This window comes from Agelaius phoeniceus, chromosome 1, assembly GCF_051311805.1.
Source record: "Agelaius phoeniceus isolate bAgePho1 chromosome 1, bAgePho1.hap1, whole genome shotgun sequence".
In the NCBI taxonomy this organism is placed as follows: Eukaryota; Metazoa; Chordata; class Aves; order Passeriformes; family Icteridae; genus Agelaius; species Agelaius phoeniceus.
Window position 1 is genome coordinate 39,601,208 of NC_135265.1, and position 16,139 is coordinate 39,617,346.

Genomic DNA, 16,139 nt, shown 5'->3' on the forward strand with positions numbered 1-16,139 from the left:
CTGAAACTCCTCTAGTTTTTCACTCAGTTAATTAACAGTCTCTCCAAGCATGTGTCTTTATGTGAGGCTGGCAATTAACAGCTGCTACTTTTAATAAGACTCTAATTTCTGCTTTCACATTTGTAAATATACAAATACATCTGCTGTAGTCTTATCCATCATGCTATTGACCTTCTCCAACAGATTGTGAAATTCACTGTGTTAAACTGTTCTTTGACCTTCTTTTCATGAAGGATTTGCTCTTTTTTTTTGCATAGTTTCCTCTTTATTTCTGAATTTGTATTCTGTACAGAAGTAGTCACGGGATCTCCTGAGCAAAAACTAGGGAAATTGATTATAGACTCCTTAATGTACAGAAGTACAAATTTCCCTTCCTATAATATAAATTCCACTTCCTACAGAAGTTTTCAAGGCTGCATCTGGCCACAGGATAGTCTTTGCTGTCTTGGGGACATTGCTTTGGTCCAGAGCATTTTGAAACATTTTGTTTTGAGGATTTGTTTCCTTTTTTTTTGTTTTTTTTAAACCCCAAGTGGCTTTTAAAAAAATAATTCTAAGCCATAGGCCTGGGAATTAGCAAATAGTAGAAAAAAATGTTAAATAGAATTTGACCAGAAAATCCACTTTGAACACTCTCCCCTCTCTCTATTTTCTTTCTTCTTTACAGTCTAAAGGAAGAGTCTGACTGATCTGTCATGAACTGTAGGGAAAACAGGAGAATCTTGAATAGAATTTATATAAGTATTCAATTCCATCCTATGACAACTTAAGAGGCATAGTCATTTCACTTGAAGATGGGAGACAGGTATGAAAGGATTATCCAGAGGTCTTTCCACGATTTAAGAAAGGCTGCCCTACTTAACAGGATAGTTAGCTTTTCTGCTGCTTGAACTGGGGATACAAAAGAAAAAGTACCCAAGGAAGCCTTAGGAAGCAAGGAATTATGAGGAGTTCCAGTGGAGAGCAGCTAAGAAATCAATAAAATGTTCCAGAAGTTCCTCCAAGCTATGAGAAGAAGGAAACTTCTGAGGAAGACGACCAAGTACCTAATGTTAAAAATCTGACAGAAGCCCAAAAGACAGCAACATTGACTTCAGACTGCCCTGATCTGTCTACCTGACTTCTTGATGGAAGGGAGAAAACCAGGAGTGCTTTTTCGGGAGCACTAGGGAAAGAGTTATACATGGAGGCACTGAATTAGGCACTGCTGCCATACTTGCCTGACCACTACTTACCAGCAGAGTTGCTACATCTCCTCTCTGTGGGGATGACCAAATCACTGTGCAGTGCTTGGGTGATGGTGGTCACCCCACAGCATTCCTGACACCATCTCTCTGCAGTTTGGGCATGCATGACCTCTGCCTCCAGATCCTGATCTCCTTCCTTAGCCCCAAGTGACCACCAGGCAGAAAGGTCTCTGAGGATTCCCTAGGACTAGTGTGCAGGGTGAATGCTGAATCCCAAGCTGCCGTGTGATTAATGGAAGGGCTGACCTCCTGACCTGCAGAAAGGCTTTTAGGAGAGGGTGACCCATAGAAGGCAGGGTAGATGGCCCAGCTTTGTCAAAGGCTCTGTACCCCAGCGCTGAAATAAGCAACGTGGGAAAGGTGGCCTTAGGCATTTTAAATAAGGCAGGGGAACAGTGCTGAAGCTTTGAAACTGATTAAGCAAGTAGAATGCAGAGCTGAGTCACTCTGTATTTGTCTCTCCGTGTGCATGTGTACATATATAGATACATATTTTCGTAAGCGTGTGCGTGTGTTTGAGTGAGGATATGAAAAAAAGAGGCATTCAGTTCCAAAAGCCACTGCAATAACGAATCGTGAGCTGAAGCTGTCACATCATATGAAACAGATCCAGGGAACACGTGAAGACACAGTCTCAGATATTTTAAAACTTCTCTTCAGTGTTTTGCTCACATTTGGTAGCGTTTAAATCTGATATCCTTTATGTTTTTTTTCTTCCTGAAACCAACTTTACCCTTTTGAAGCAATGTTTGATGAAAATGCAAAAATTCTTGGCTCGCAAAAGAGGTTTTTTTAATCTCCCAGAGTCATATCATGCAGATTCATGCAGTGAAAAAAACCCGCTGATGTTCTTATGAATAAAAGAAGGATTAGGAAGATTAAAACGCACACCACCAGCCTCGTTGAAAAAAGGCTCAAGTATATGATATAGCCTTCTGCACATCTTTGCCTTGAGGATCACAGCTGAAACTGTTCTTGTCTTTGCTTTTGGGGACTTCAGAGAGATGCCGGGTCTGGATCCCCCATATTGAGCTTTTCATAAAAGTTGCTGTAAAAAGGACATTGCAAAGAGAATGCTGCTGAGTGAATGATCAAATTTTATTTTATTTATTTATTTTTGTTATTACAGCCAGATGTTGCCTCAGGAAGTCGAAACAAGGAGTCAGGAACTGACAGTTTAATAATTAAATTGGGAAAGTTGGCAGGTCTCCTGCTACTTCCTCTAATACATAGCATCTTTGAATGAAAGTGTGCAGTATCCCAGTGGCACTCCTTCCGAACTGGCTCATCCATTACTGGGTAATGATTTTCCGTCGAGGCAACAGCAGTGCACAGGGCCTATTACACCAGCTACATAAAGTTAAAAAGACATTATGACTAAAGCTTTCACTGTGGCTTTTACCAACATTTCTACACAAGAGTGCCTAACACTGACATGTGTTTATTAACACTTAATAATGTTTACATAATTCTTCCTTGCGCTCATTACAGCTGTCAAAAATCTGAATTCAGGGTGTTTTTGTCTGTTTTAACTCCTGAAGATTTTGCAGTCTCTAAGCTGAGATGATCAGCAGCTGAGAGGATGCTGAAGGCCTGGTCAGTTCCTGTACTGTTGGGATGGAAAGCTTGGAGCCCGTTGCCCCCCTGAGCATCACCACACCTTTTCTCCGTCTTTCGGGATTTCTTCCCTAGAAGGAATTCCTAACATTTCTCACTGCATGCTCTGCTCCTTGTCGGACCCACACACCTGCAGAAGGCAAGGAGAGTCACTGCAGCCGTCAAGGCAAGAGGAGGCACATCGGCAACGAAGGTGTTACCAACGGGGGCCGCGCTGGGAGTCTGATGGAAGAAAAACTATATCCAGAGGCTGAGGGCAGAGCAGTCAAAACGCAGAGCACTCGTGAGGTGAGAGGTCGGCGGGAAGGGGTAAGCCCACCCCGTGCCCCGGTCCCTTGCGCTGGGCGGAAAGAGGGACGGGCATACGGCTGCTCCGACCGGGGATGCCCGCGCTCGATCTGGGAAGCGCCTGGCAGCATCCGGAGAGCAGGGGGCGAGTCCCGAGCCCGGGGTGCCCTGTCCCGCCCCGCACCTGCCCCCGGCCGCGGGGCTCCGGGCGGGAAGCGCGCCGGAGGGATCCCGCTGTCCCCGCTGTCCCCGCTGTCCCCTCTATCCCCGCTGTCCCCGCTGACCCCTCTGTCCCCGCTATCCCCGCTGTCCCCTCTATCCCCGCTGTCCCCGCTGTCCCCCCTATCCCGCTGTCCCCTCTATCCCCGCTGTCCCCGCTGTCCCCGCTGTCCCGCTCCCGCCTCCCGGCCCGCGCGGGCGGGAAGCGCCCCGCGCCCCCCGGGCCCCGCGCGCGGCAAGGGGGCGCGCGAGCCCCCGCGGCCCCGCCAGGGGGCGGGGCGGGGCGGGGCGGGGGGTCCGGGGCTGCCGCCGCCGCTGTCGGCGGCACTGGCGGGGCGGCGGCGGGAGCGGGAGGCTGCCGAGGTAACGCGGGGCTGCCGGCGGCTGGCGGGGGGTCGGGTGTCGGTTCCTTGCCTGCCGCGCCGTGTCCGGCCCGGGGAGAGGCGGGGAGGGGAGCGGGGCGCGCTGCCGGCTGCGCCCGGGCGGTCCCGGCTGGCGCGGCGCTCCTCCCGCGCCGCCTTCCGCTCCTGTCCGCGCTGCCCCCGCTGCCCCCGCACCAACTCGGAGCGGGTCAGCGCGGGGCGCCGGCCGCCTCCTCCCGCTGCCCGGCGGGACGCGCGGCGGCGCGGGCGCTGTTTCGGGTTGCAGCCCGTGAGCGCGGTGATGTGGCGGCAGCGCCCGGGCGCTCCGTGCCTTCTCCTCCGCAGACAAAAGCGCGCCCGAGGCGCGTCGGGGGCCGGTTTGGAAGCATGGAGCGCCGGGCTGTGCTCGGGACCCTGTCAGCTCGGCACCCTCTCCGCCGCTGCGGCTGCTCTCCTGCTGGGCGGCGTTGGCCTGAATGAACGGCTGTTTTGGCGGAATATTAAAAAAAACCCCAGACCAACCCAAACCCCAAAAAACTTGATGTTTACAGAGGTGGTTAGAGCAGGCAGTGTGTCTCGGCAGCGCTTGCTGTGCGGAGCGGCTCGGTGTGCGGGAGCAGAGCCCGGCGGTGTGCGCCCTATGAGTGGGATTGCTGCGCAGGGAGAGCCGCGGTGCCCGGGCTCCAGCTGCGCGCTTCGCCTCCCGCTACTCCTGTGCCCCGGTAACTCGGGCAGCGGCCGGGCAGGGTGCAGGGCGGCTCTCCTGCGCCTTTGGGGAGTGAAAGTTCAGTTTTGCGGCTCCCCTCCTCGCCGGAGGATGTTGTTGGGACGCGGTGGCTGTGCGGCTGGAGCAGGGATTACTTCTGGGTGAGTGAGGCTGGCGGTGTGGGGCTCTGCTGGATCCCTTCTGCTGCCTGCCAGGGAGTGATCCACGGTTAGCAAATACAGAAGATGTGTGCGTGTCACGGGCTTTGATGCAAGAAGGTGATAGGGATGCTCTTCGTGCATTTCTGGTGTTTTCTAGTAGCCCACTGTTGTTTGTATGTAGAGTGACAATTTAGTCGTTTGAATTTGTGTCAGAATTTTGCTGGTTTGGATAGTGTTGATATTTTGCCTTTGGCTGAGACGTGCTTTTAATAGCATTTAAGCAAGCTGCGTGTAACAAAATATGAAGGGCTAAATTACTGGCAATAAATGCTGTCTAACTTTATGCTTTGAAGAGGAAGAGGAACAATAGCATGGATTCTGAAAACAAAGTAGTTAATGGAGCAACACAAAATATTATTGTCCAAGGACTGTGCTAAATCCGAGAGATGCCCACCAGGACAGTAAAGCAAGAGTCCAAGGCAAGGAAATTCACTGAGACTGCTCTTCATCTCTTTCTTTTGGAAGAGTTCTCATGAGGAAGTTCAGCAAGCATAGGTTAATTATATATGATGCTAAGGCTGACTGAAGGAATTGGATACCTGGTGCAAAAGCCTGTGCATGTGGGAGAAGCTGATTTAAGGTAAAGTGGTGTCAGTGTAAATTTAGATCAGTTGTGTCATTGTGGTAGAAGTTGCTATGTGGACATCACTTGTTTGTAGTTCTGGTTATGTCATTTGGGAAGAGTTGGAAACAAAATTGAGTAAAAAACCATTGCTCTTAAACTAAGAGCATCAGGAGTTAGTGTGTGCTTTGTTTTTTAACCAAGAAGGTTGGTTTTGATTTGAAATATTAATTAAATCATTCCTTTATGAATCAAGCTCTGGGTAGGAGCTTGTTGTGTCAACATCTGTGTCTGTTTTAATGATCAGAGAAGGTTGATCCTCAGCTTTTTATGTGGATCAGCTTCCAGTGAAATATACTTTGCTGATGAAGGGTTGCAGGATTTGTCCTCCTGTGGTAGTCTCACGGTGTTAGGTGTTAGTAAATTAAAGTGCCTCAGCTTGGGTTGTTATTATGTTGTGACTAAGCGTGCTCGTGAAAAATCCAAAGTGGCTCCACCGCAGATGGTTGCACTTTGGGTACTTTGCATCTCTTTTGCACCTTCTTACAGAAGTCTCAGTCCTCTTGCATTTTCAGGCTAATTTACCCTAATAGCGTTATGGTAATAGCGTCTCTTTTACACATGAGAACTGGGTTCTCTCTAGGTAGAAACAGTGGCACCACCAAGGACTGCTTTTTCATTTTCTGCTGAGGTAATTTTGTCTATGTCAGTAGTAAAAGGGATTTATTGATAGAGTTTGTTTTGGGGGTAGTGGGTCTCTAGTGTGGGCGAGGTGTAGAAGGCTCAGTGTTCTCACCTATCCCCATTTCTGTAGAAAGAAATGAATTATTGCAGCAAATTCCTAACTATGAATGTCTGTAGGTGTATACAGTAGGAGTTTGAGCCAGGTGTGCCTGGAAGAGATCATCCATTTTCACACTTCTGTCGATATGGATATGGTGGGTAGGTAGCATAAACTGAGTTCCTGTTGACTTCTGTGCGTTTCCACATAGAAAATCAGAGTTGCAAGCAGGTTCCACCAGATCTGTGCTAATACTGGTGTTTCACACAAGAAGTACAGGTATTTTCAAGACAAAGACTAGTTTTCCATTACTTTGCACCCCACGGTGGGATTCTCCTAGTAGGTGATACAAACAATGATTAAAAAAGCTGCCAGTCCCGAGTGGGATACAATACAAAGTCCAGCCATTGTCATCCAGCTGTTATGAGCAGTTACAGAGTGGTTTTTGTTGTGGTGGAAGTTTTTCTAACCCTTCTCAGCGAGCAGTTATCTTATGCACGAGGCTTTAATATCTTGCCTGGTTTAATAACCTGTTGTTTCAGTAATATTTTGTGGTATTGAACTCTGTAAGTTATCTGCATTAAATCTGTTGTCTTTCAATATCATTGACTCTCTCTTGTTCATCTGTTAGGAGGAGACAGTAGCTATTGAAATTCCCTAAAACAGCTTAGCTGATCTTAATTATAATAATGGAGTGTACTGTGGTGAATATTGCAAGTGCAAACTATTGTTACAGCTTAGGCAAGATACTGGGGGAAAAGATGGCCAATATTTTCTTATTTGGCCATACTTACTTAGGTTGTGTTCTAATTAAATATTCAATATTATAGGAGATGGTCTTTGACTCCCAAGACACTGATGAAATGTCAGTTAAATCATATTTCCCCTCCCACAAAGCAATGTGCAGTATTCTGTTTGCCACAGTACTGGGAAATCTTTATGACTGGAAGAGTCATTGAACTTCTCATTGTCTGTAATCTATAGTTTAGCTTGTATTCAAGGTAGATTGGTGAATGCTGAACATATAGGAAGCACAGACATAAGGCTACGGAATAAGGCCCATTGTGAAAAAGCCAATGAAGTACTGGAAATATAGAAAATTTGTAGAATAGACATTTACCTATAAAGAATGTGTTTTTTCCTCTTTTTAGGACCTACTCATGTTAGTGAAACTAAAAAGAACTTAATTTTATTAAAATATTTGTTTAGTTTGTTGAAGTTATACTTTGTAGGTTTTGAATTTATTTGTTACACCAGCTGAACATTCCTCTACTGTTCACCTCTTTGTTTTGTCCTTACACAGTGAGCTTATTATTGTTAGTTTTGGTTACAGACATATATATTTTTGTAGCACTTTATAACAAGTCTGTAAGGCAAATAGACCTTATGTTTCATTTATAACTCTATTTTTCAGCAATTATAGCTAGTCTGCTGCTCAGATCACAATTAAAATTATTTAAGTATAATTAAAATAACACCAATATTACTGAAATGATGAAATGCATATGTGCTCATTCAGTTTTTCTTTTCACTAGGTTTTTTGGGGTTATTTTTAGTTTTAATACAGAGTGCAAGCTGTTGCTAATTAGCATGGCACTCTGGAGGTGGTCTCTACATAAGCTGAATGGAGAGGATAGGATGAAGGAGGGAGGGGGAGAAAACCCCAACCTGGAGATGTAAAAGTCCCAGTTTTGGAGGCATTAAAAAGCTTTGCACATGGAGTGGGTTTTGTTCTTTTTCTTAGATAGGTGATGGCAAAACCTTTCCAGGTCATGTGAAAACTTCAGAGCTGAGTTGAGTCCTGTGCCAGTGTGTGTGTTCGCGCCTCTCTCCGGAGGGACACTGGTTTCTCTTTTACCTCTCATGCAGTGCTACAGCTTGTCCCCTGTGTCTGGCTGGAGGAGGGCACCTGGGGCTGGGTGATCCTGCTGTTCCAGAGCTGCAGCAGGCTCACTGCTCAGGTGCCATCACCATGTGACAGCTCTGCCGTGCTTGCCATGGCTTTTCCATCATGAATGCAGAATATTGCAGACACCGCTGTTTGCTACTGTTCTTAAATTGCTGAAGGTCATGTGTGTAGTATGGGGCATGTGTGTAATAGGCACAATTCTGCCAACAGTATGCACAAATGAGTATATGGGTGTGTTTGTCTGTATAAATAGTTTCACAGCTGTTTTTCAGTGTTAATACATGTAATGTTCTTGGGTGGAACTGCTGCATCTGCTAAGGGTACAGGTTTTGAACTTGCACTTGCTTAATCTTAAGATCTGGGGCTGCTGATTGTTGGAGTGTTTGGCAGTCATGATTCTAGAGGTTTTAGGTCTTATCTAGGCAGATATGAAAAGCTTCTCCCTGTGGCAGCAATATGTAGCCAAGTAATAGATGACAAGCTCTAAATAAATAATAAATGAAATCTTTATTAAACCCATTCTTGCATATGGGGAACATCCTATGAAGTTGTATAGAAAACTGACTTCCTTGGGTCTCTGGATGAAACCTGATTCATGCCCTGTGAGGGCAGGCTTTGTGCTGCCATGCATGGAATTGTGCTCTCAGTAACTCAGGGTAACAGATCTTCTTTTTCTTATGTATCCTTTTTCTTGTATCTGTTTTGACCTGTGTCTAGATTCTCGGCAAATGCTTTGGAATTAACAGGGTCAAGTGAGGGGCAGGTATTGCTCATTTCATCAAAGTAATGCAGTGCACCCTATCTCAAAATAAAGATTAGAAACTGTTTTTCTTTGAGAGAGTGTTCTAACCCATGGAATTGGTGCATGCAGATATTTTAGCGTTAGGTACTATTGGAAATATTAATGAAAATTGTAAGAACAATTAATGAAAAAAAATCCTGCTCTTTAAAGCAGGAACTTCTATCAAGAGTTCAAAGAAAAGTCAAAGGAAGTTACACATCACATGTCTTCTATTTTTCTGGGGTCAACTGCAGGAAGCTGTATAGCTACATTCTAAACCACATTAAACTTCTTTTAAATGTTGATTTTTTTTTCTTTGTACTCTTAAAAATGTGCTGTTCCAGAGTGTTTAGGTGATCTGAGATGCCACCCTGTGCATCATCTTATCAAATCCTTTATGCTTGCTGCTCCTCTGAGGTTGTCTTCAGAACTTTCTTTGGGATCAGAAAGTAAGGTATCAATGGTCCTGTCTGCCTCAGGAGACCTGTAAAGCAATGTTGTATGATGCAGGTGAGTTATGTGAAAGGCTTTGTTACATTTTCATAAATAATTTCAAGAGTTTTAATCTGGAGCAGCCACCTTGTTTCAGTTGGTGTCTGGAGTACACATCATACAGGGAGATGCTGAGGGATATGGGTTTGCCCAGCCTGGAGATTAGAAGATGAAGATGAATTTTTGCTTTCCATTTCCTAATACTCTGTTTTGGAACAGAGAACAGTGCTCTTCTCTGAGGTGTACAGAGCAAGGGTGAGGTGCAGTTGTCACACATAGAAACGGAGCAATTCTGACTGTGCATAAGGAAAAAGAATTAACAGTCAGAATAGTTAAACTCTGACCAGAGGTCTGTGAAGGTTGTGAGATTTGACCTTGGAGATTTAGAAACATGACTGGACAAGACTGATCAACTTGTTCTGACTTTGAGATCAGCACTGCTTTGACTGGGAATTGGAGGACGTGGCCTCTAGAGGTCATTTTCAGCCTAAATTATTCTGATTCTGTAAGAAGATTTCCTGCACAGAAAATAAGTATTGTAAAACTTATTCTAAATAGTCTTTTAAATTATATTCTTAGCACAAAAGAGCTGTTTGTGGGATCAGAGGAGCCCTTTGTGTAGTACTCTTGGCCAAGATAATTTCAAATAAAAATGGATAAAGAGCACGTGCAAAGGAGCAAGTTAAACTGTGGGGCAAAGTGCTACTGCTGCCTTGACTAGTCACAGCCTTGCTGCTGTGTGTTGAGAATAGCTCTGACAAATAAATGTGACACAGGTCAACTGGTAGTCTTTGCTGGATTTGGCTGTGGGCACTGTTGGTGAGTTCTTCACAAGTCTGGGAAGGTATATAACACACTAAATTTGATAACTCTTATACTTTGATAAAAAAAATATTGGGTTTTTTTTTTTCCTGACAGAATGGCTACTGAAACTCTATAAGATTGATTGTTCACATGTCCTTTGTTCCTGATGTGATGAGAGTACTCTCTGTTGATGGAGCTGCTCACTCTTGTTAGTTGTGGCATCATGTTTGACTTTTTGTTTTTTGAGTCATTTCTCAGAGCTAACTTGGTGCAAAGGTGGGCAAAATACCAGCACTACTTGTCTCAGGCATCTGTGTGAGGTCTTAGTGATGTCACCAGAAATCCCCATAGATTTGGCTTTCAGACTTCAATTTGTCCTTGAGTTAGTGATGACCAAAGACTCTGTGTTACATGAATTGTAATCCTGCCAACGTTACTCATTCAAAAGGTATCTCACTGAAATAACATGAACTTTATATATTGATGTCTGTATGTTCAAAGTGGAAAATTCTGTAGTGGAGAACAAGCTGTATTTGTTATCCCGTACCCATGTGTGAGACATAAGTCTGTGTATGTGTGCAGACATGATACATTCCTCCCTTCTTCTCCACAAATAAGCAACAGTAACTCCCCTGCTCTTCCCCCAAACAGATATGTTTGGGATTTTTCTTTGCAATTGACACTAAATGTGTTTTACCAGTGGCTGAGTTGGATGTGTTAGCTGTGGCTCAGGCTTAGGACTCCTGTTCAGCTTTTCGGAAAGTCTGTCAGAGACAGTCTCTGTCTAATCAGCAGCAGGGTGAGTAGATGTTATCAATCTAGGCTGTTGCATTTTCTCTGGAGGCCAGATTGAGAGCAGCCTTGCTGCAGAGGTACAGGGGCTTGGATAAAAGCTTGAATGATTGCTGTCAGTGCTCTGTAGGATGCACAGACTTCAGTGGCTTTTCTCTCCAGGGGCTGCCTACCTGTCCAGGCCATAGGATGGCAATTGAGGAGGCACATTAAGGAAAGCAAGCTGTTGCTCAGAGGAGTATCAGAGGAGAAGGAGATGTGCTATCTTGTGCTATCTTGTACTCCCTGCAGGAAAGGGAAACTGCAGCTCTTTGCTCTGTCCCTTACCTCCCTTTTGCTTTTAATATTCTTAACTGTATATATTTTATTATTTTTTTAGCGTTGAGTTTCAAACTTTTTGGTTTTAAGTCAGACTTCCAAAAGGACCTGAGAAGGACTTATTGGAGAAATATTAGCATTGAATTGCTTTTACCTGCTTTATATATTTAAATCGTACTCAGAATGTGTTTTCCTCTATTGTACACAGATTAAAGGAAAAGATGATTCCTTTAATTTTCAAATGAAAGGTGGAATGCATGGCTTCTTGAGGAAGCATAAGAAAAAGGCTAAATATCATTAGATTCAGATGAGAAATCTGGGAGCAGCTCTGTTGATTCTAACAATATTGTGTTACAGAAACAAAATATATACAAATCAGGCTGGATTTTTTGGTTGTGTTTTACAATTAATTTTAACAACATTAAGTGTGTATCTTTGATTTGGAGCATTTCCTTATTTGGGAAGCCAGTAGAGAAGTGTTTTTAGAGTAATACTGTGAGTACTAAGGCCTAGACAGGCAGAGCACTTTGTTAGTTCAACACTCATTGTTTTGTACTGCTACTGATATAGAGGGAAAAAATTGTCTTTTGTGGCTGCAATTTCTTCACTTTTGTAGCATTTGAGACCAGGAAATTATCTGCTGAAGCTGAAGGACAGTACAGAGCAATTTCTTTTCCATTTTTCTTTCTTCTCCCTTTTTGACTATGGTCTTGTCCTGCTTTTCTTGTTGGGCAGGAATGGTTTGAGAGACAGTGCCCAGTTGGATCAAAAGGATTGGTGAGGTCATGTGCTGAAATTGCATTTCCCTTTTTTAAAAAGAGGGTAGAACGTTCTCGTGTGGATGGTTCAGCTGCAAAGGTGTTCCAGCTTTTCCAAAGTTGAGCTGAGTAAACAGGGAGAAGTTGATTAAATATGCTTGGTGATAATGTAAACGTGGTTGGCTGCCCCTGTAATTCCCTTTGGTGCTCACAGGAAATTTTGGCAGGGACAACTATTTCTTCCTTGAGATGGAATTGAGGTCAGTGTTGCAATTGACAGGGGTGGGAAAAGGAAGAAAGGAAGCATGAAACAAACCTGAAACACCACATTTGGAGACTTTAGTGAAGCAACGCTCTGATTTTGATTTCTCATTTGTGGATATTGGAGATACTTTTAAGATCTTTGATTTTGCTCTGAGTATCATGGTTCTGGTGGTGGCTATGTTTGCCTCATTCCTTCAGAACTTCCTTTTGTAATGGTTCTTTCCCTATATTCTTCCAGGATATCAAAGTGGCTTAGGTCCATGAAGACTGTGCTGGTGTCAAGCTCCTTCTGATTTGCCTCCAGGTCTCAGGAGGAAAGGTACAGTTATCAGGGGTAAGTTAAAATCCACTCACAGAACCCCCTGAAGGAAATGAAGACTTTAATTAGTGCCCGCTCCTTTGCATGGCAGTCTGGTACATTTCTTCCTTGTGAGTTGCTTGGTCGGTGACAGCAGGATATCAGTGACAGAGAAAGGGAAATCCAAAAAGTGGAATCACTTTGAAACTCTAGAGCAAAGTTAAATGAATAGAGCACTTACAGGGCAAATACTGATGCAGGCTCTGTGTGTCAGAAAAGCACTTTGAAAGTGAAAAGTGCCCCCTCCCTTCCCCGTTGGTTTGTTCTCCTTTTAACTGATCTCTTTGAAAATCTACTTGGAACCACAGTTGAACTACCATGATAAAATACGGTTTTGGTAGATAAAGTTGAAATAATATACACATCTAGCAATTGCTAGTGTTGCTGGAAATAGTAAGTGCATATTGTAACAAACACAGATTCCCATTTCTTGTTCCATCCTAAGGGCAAAGTACCCTTGGTGCAAAGCCCAGGGGACCTATATAGTCATTAACAGATGGAGGGGGACATTAATCTTCTACCCACAAATCTGCCCCAGCGCATAAAGCAGGGAGCGTCTGTTGTGAGGAGTGCTAGAGGTTGTATTAAACATGATAGTGCAGTTTGTAATCACAGTGCCAGCCACTCTTTCTATACATTGCTATGTTTTCTTGGTACTCTGTGGCTCTGGATTTCACTTTTTCTATCTATGTACAATGGAGCGTGGCAGTGTTTCTGCTTTTTGAGACTCTGGCAGAATTTTCTTCCAACACTCTTAAAATCTTTCTTCTGCTGTAAGCACTTGAGTATGTTAGGATATACTTTAAGTGCTTTTTTGTGCATAGGGAGAAATGTATCCTTTTTGTTTGTCATTCAGTCTCTCTCATTTGGCAGTCGGCTAAGAGAGAGGCATGGTTAATGAGGTATCTCAGCATCACGCTTTTATGGGAGCATAGTTAAGGTTAGGAGTATGTCCAGTCTCCAAACTGCCTAGTGAGCATTCTGTATTTGGAAACAAATGCCAGCTGGCAGTGGTTAAGGAGTGCATGCTTATTCTGCTCATGGATAGCCAAAACATGCTCCCTGCTGTGTGCTTTTGGCAGCTTTGCACTGGCAATATGTCTCAAATGCCAGTTGTATGTCCTCTTTTCCTCCTCCTAAGTGTATCCCATAAGGCATGATTTAGCCTAAATAAAAATGTGCCTCTGTTGGACTTGGTAATGTATGGAAAGAAACAGACCACTTATTTTTGAAAATCAAAGTCTTTCTGAAACACCTGTAGTACATTTCTACAGTAGAAATAAAACGATGATTAATGTGTTTTCCTTGGTGGCAAATTTGCCTTAAATTTCTGAAGGTCTGATGATTTTTGTGACATCAATTCTTAGGCACACTACACTGAAAATTTTGTGTAATTTATTCTCAATGAGACCACTGGTTGGAATTCCAGACCTCAAGTTTAGTTCATATTCTATTTAGTTTTTACTTACATATAAAGCATATTAAGTTTATTTGGAGTTCTAACTGTACTTATCTGGTCATTGTATTAATTATATTGGTGGTCAAATTAACTGCATTATTTTCTGGTCTGAACATAAGTATCACCTCTTACTTTTCTTTTTATTTGTTGAATAGTTTTAAGTCAATGGACATCTAAAGTGGTATATTTTATTGAAAAGATACCTTACATGTAGGCAGACTGACTTGTACAATCTAGTGCTGCAAATCATAGGATAGTTTGGGTTGGAGGGGGACCTTTAAAGGTGTGTTAGTTGTGCTTAGTTGAATTATGTGAAGCAGTTCATGAATTGTGGTGCATTGGATACAAATGCTTAAGAATCTGAAGGTAAATAAATTCAGTCTACATTTCTTTATAATTTTTTTTCAGTGACAGTATAGCAAAATGTAAAAAAAAGCATCGTTTGAGAAAAAGGCAAAACACCAAAGATGTTCAATGCAATACTCACACAGCTGTATTTAGAGTTAAGTCACCTGTATTTAGGGTAGAATGAGTAAGCTGTGCGTAGAACTTGGCTTTAGAAATATCTACATGTTTAAGCTTTGTATTGGTTTTTCTTCAAGAGAATTGAAGCAGCCTGATACCACTGTCATGTAACTTTCTCCCTCTCTCTGGCAAGAAGAACTCAATTCAGTTTTTCTCAACAGTTAATCCAAAATAGTCCAGGTTTCCTTGTAAGTACTTTGTCCCGTCCATCAACCAGCTATATCCTGAATATCCAAGGGGCATGGGCATCTTTTTCTAGGTACTTGAATGGTTTCATTGTTGTCTGTGCTATAGTGGAGTTGGGAGTCAAATCTTGCTGTGATCTGTGTTGATGAAACACCACTGCCCATTGGTTAACTGTATTCATGCTCTAAAAAAATCCTTGGGTATGACGTGCAAAAAAGGTATTTTAGAAAGTAGGTTGCAAAATCAAACCCTCAGAAGTTGTGAAATGTCAGATTTATGTTATTTTCTTCTGTGCCTGTAATTGATGCAGGAATATAGATCTTGCAGCTTTAATTTCACCACATCCTAATTGGATAACTCTTAGGTTAAAAAAATGTGTGGCATGGTTGTGGTACTTTGTAAATAGCACAGTACCATTTATGTAGGAGGGAAAAGAGTATTCACAGAAGAATGATTATAGAATTTGGTGCTAAGTTATTATGTACGTGTAAAAGATAAACAGAATTGGTTCAAAAGAATTTAAATTCCATGTCAGCTAAATATATTTGCATTATATAAACTTAATGTGTAACATAACTGTTTTCACTGAAGTTTCTCCATTTATGCTGGTGTTGAATTCTGCCTCTAGTCAAAAAGAACTTTTAGAAAAGTTCTGCCAACACAGTTTTTTGTCTTGGAACAGATTTGAGGCTTGCCAGCAGTGTTATTTCTTCTGAGTTGCAGGAGCAGCTCTAGTTACATGCCAAAATATGGTGTTATTTTTAAACTGAAAAATAAATGAAACCTATGTAGAAATGGAAACTTTGTTGAATGCCAAATTCTGGCCACGTCACTCCCATTGGAACCACTAGGACCAATTTTTGCAGTCTGCACTGTCTTTATAGCATTAAGAGTTATTTCACAATGTGGGAAGTACTGGAAGAAATGAGTGTAAGAAAAGCAGGAAATCTGCCAAGGTCCATGTCTTTTTTAAAAAAAGACAACCTACTTGCTGAGATATGTTTTATGCAGATATCAAATTTAAGCAGGTTTCACTTATGGCCAGCCACCCTCCATTTCAAAAGTGTTATTCTGTAGAGAAGAGGCAGATTAAATTTTTTCAATACCTAAATATTTAAAAAATTATCATAATTTATGATTTTGGCCTGTTTTCCTAATATAGGAAATGATCTCCTATGATCTTGGAGACTCTGTCAAGCTTCTTTCCTTCCCATTTTTCTTAATTTTTAAAGTGTTTGTCCGATGTCCGAAGCAGAATTTTAAGGTTAGTTTCAGTAAGATAGGGGTTAAAACAGGGGTTGGGAGGGAAATACAGTATTCAAAAACTGATTGGTTTGCTCCAAGACTATCTTCCTCACATAGTAACCCTGGTAAAAAAGGCCCAGGTGTTTTGCCTCTAGCAGTGTGAAAGCACTCAAATCCGTTGAGAGGTTTGAGAAGAGGCTCTAGTGATTTTGGACAGTTGTTGACTTTCAGCTTGTGTGAAAAGG

The 16,139-nt window shown here is 42.8% G+C and overlaps 1 protein-coding gene and 1 long non-coding RNA gene across 6 annotated transcripts in view; one reads left to right on the top strand and one right to left on the bottom strand.

Moving 5' to 3' along the window:
- Window positions 1–2,409: 2,409 nt before the first annotated feature.
- Window positions 2,410–3,301, bottom strand: LOC143695740 (uncharacterized). Its single transcript, XR_013185272.1, has 2 exons — window positions 2,995–3,301; window positions 2,410–2,597 (listed from the first exon to the last, which is right to left on the bottom strand). It is a non-coding gene; the product is annotated as an uncharacterized LOC143695740 (long non-coding RNA).
- A 318-nt stretch (window positions 3,302–3,619) lies between these two features.
- The window catches only part of RARB (retinoic acid receptor beta), a 320,712-nt gene continuing 308,192 nt past the window's right edge, over window positions 3,620–16,139 (top strand). For 3 of the 5 annotated variants that reach the window (XM_077176831.1, XM_077176829.1, XM_077176826.1), the window contains exons 1-2: window positions 3,620–3,734; window positions 12,360–12,455. The gene's annotated coding sequence lies outside the window, so the exon portion shown is untranslated. The remainder of the gene's footprint in view (window positions 3,735–12,359; window positions 12,456–16,139) is intronic. The other 2 variants (XM_077176843.1, XM_077176853.1) reach the window with 2 other exon arrangements.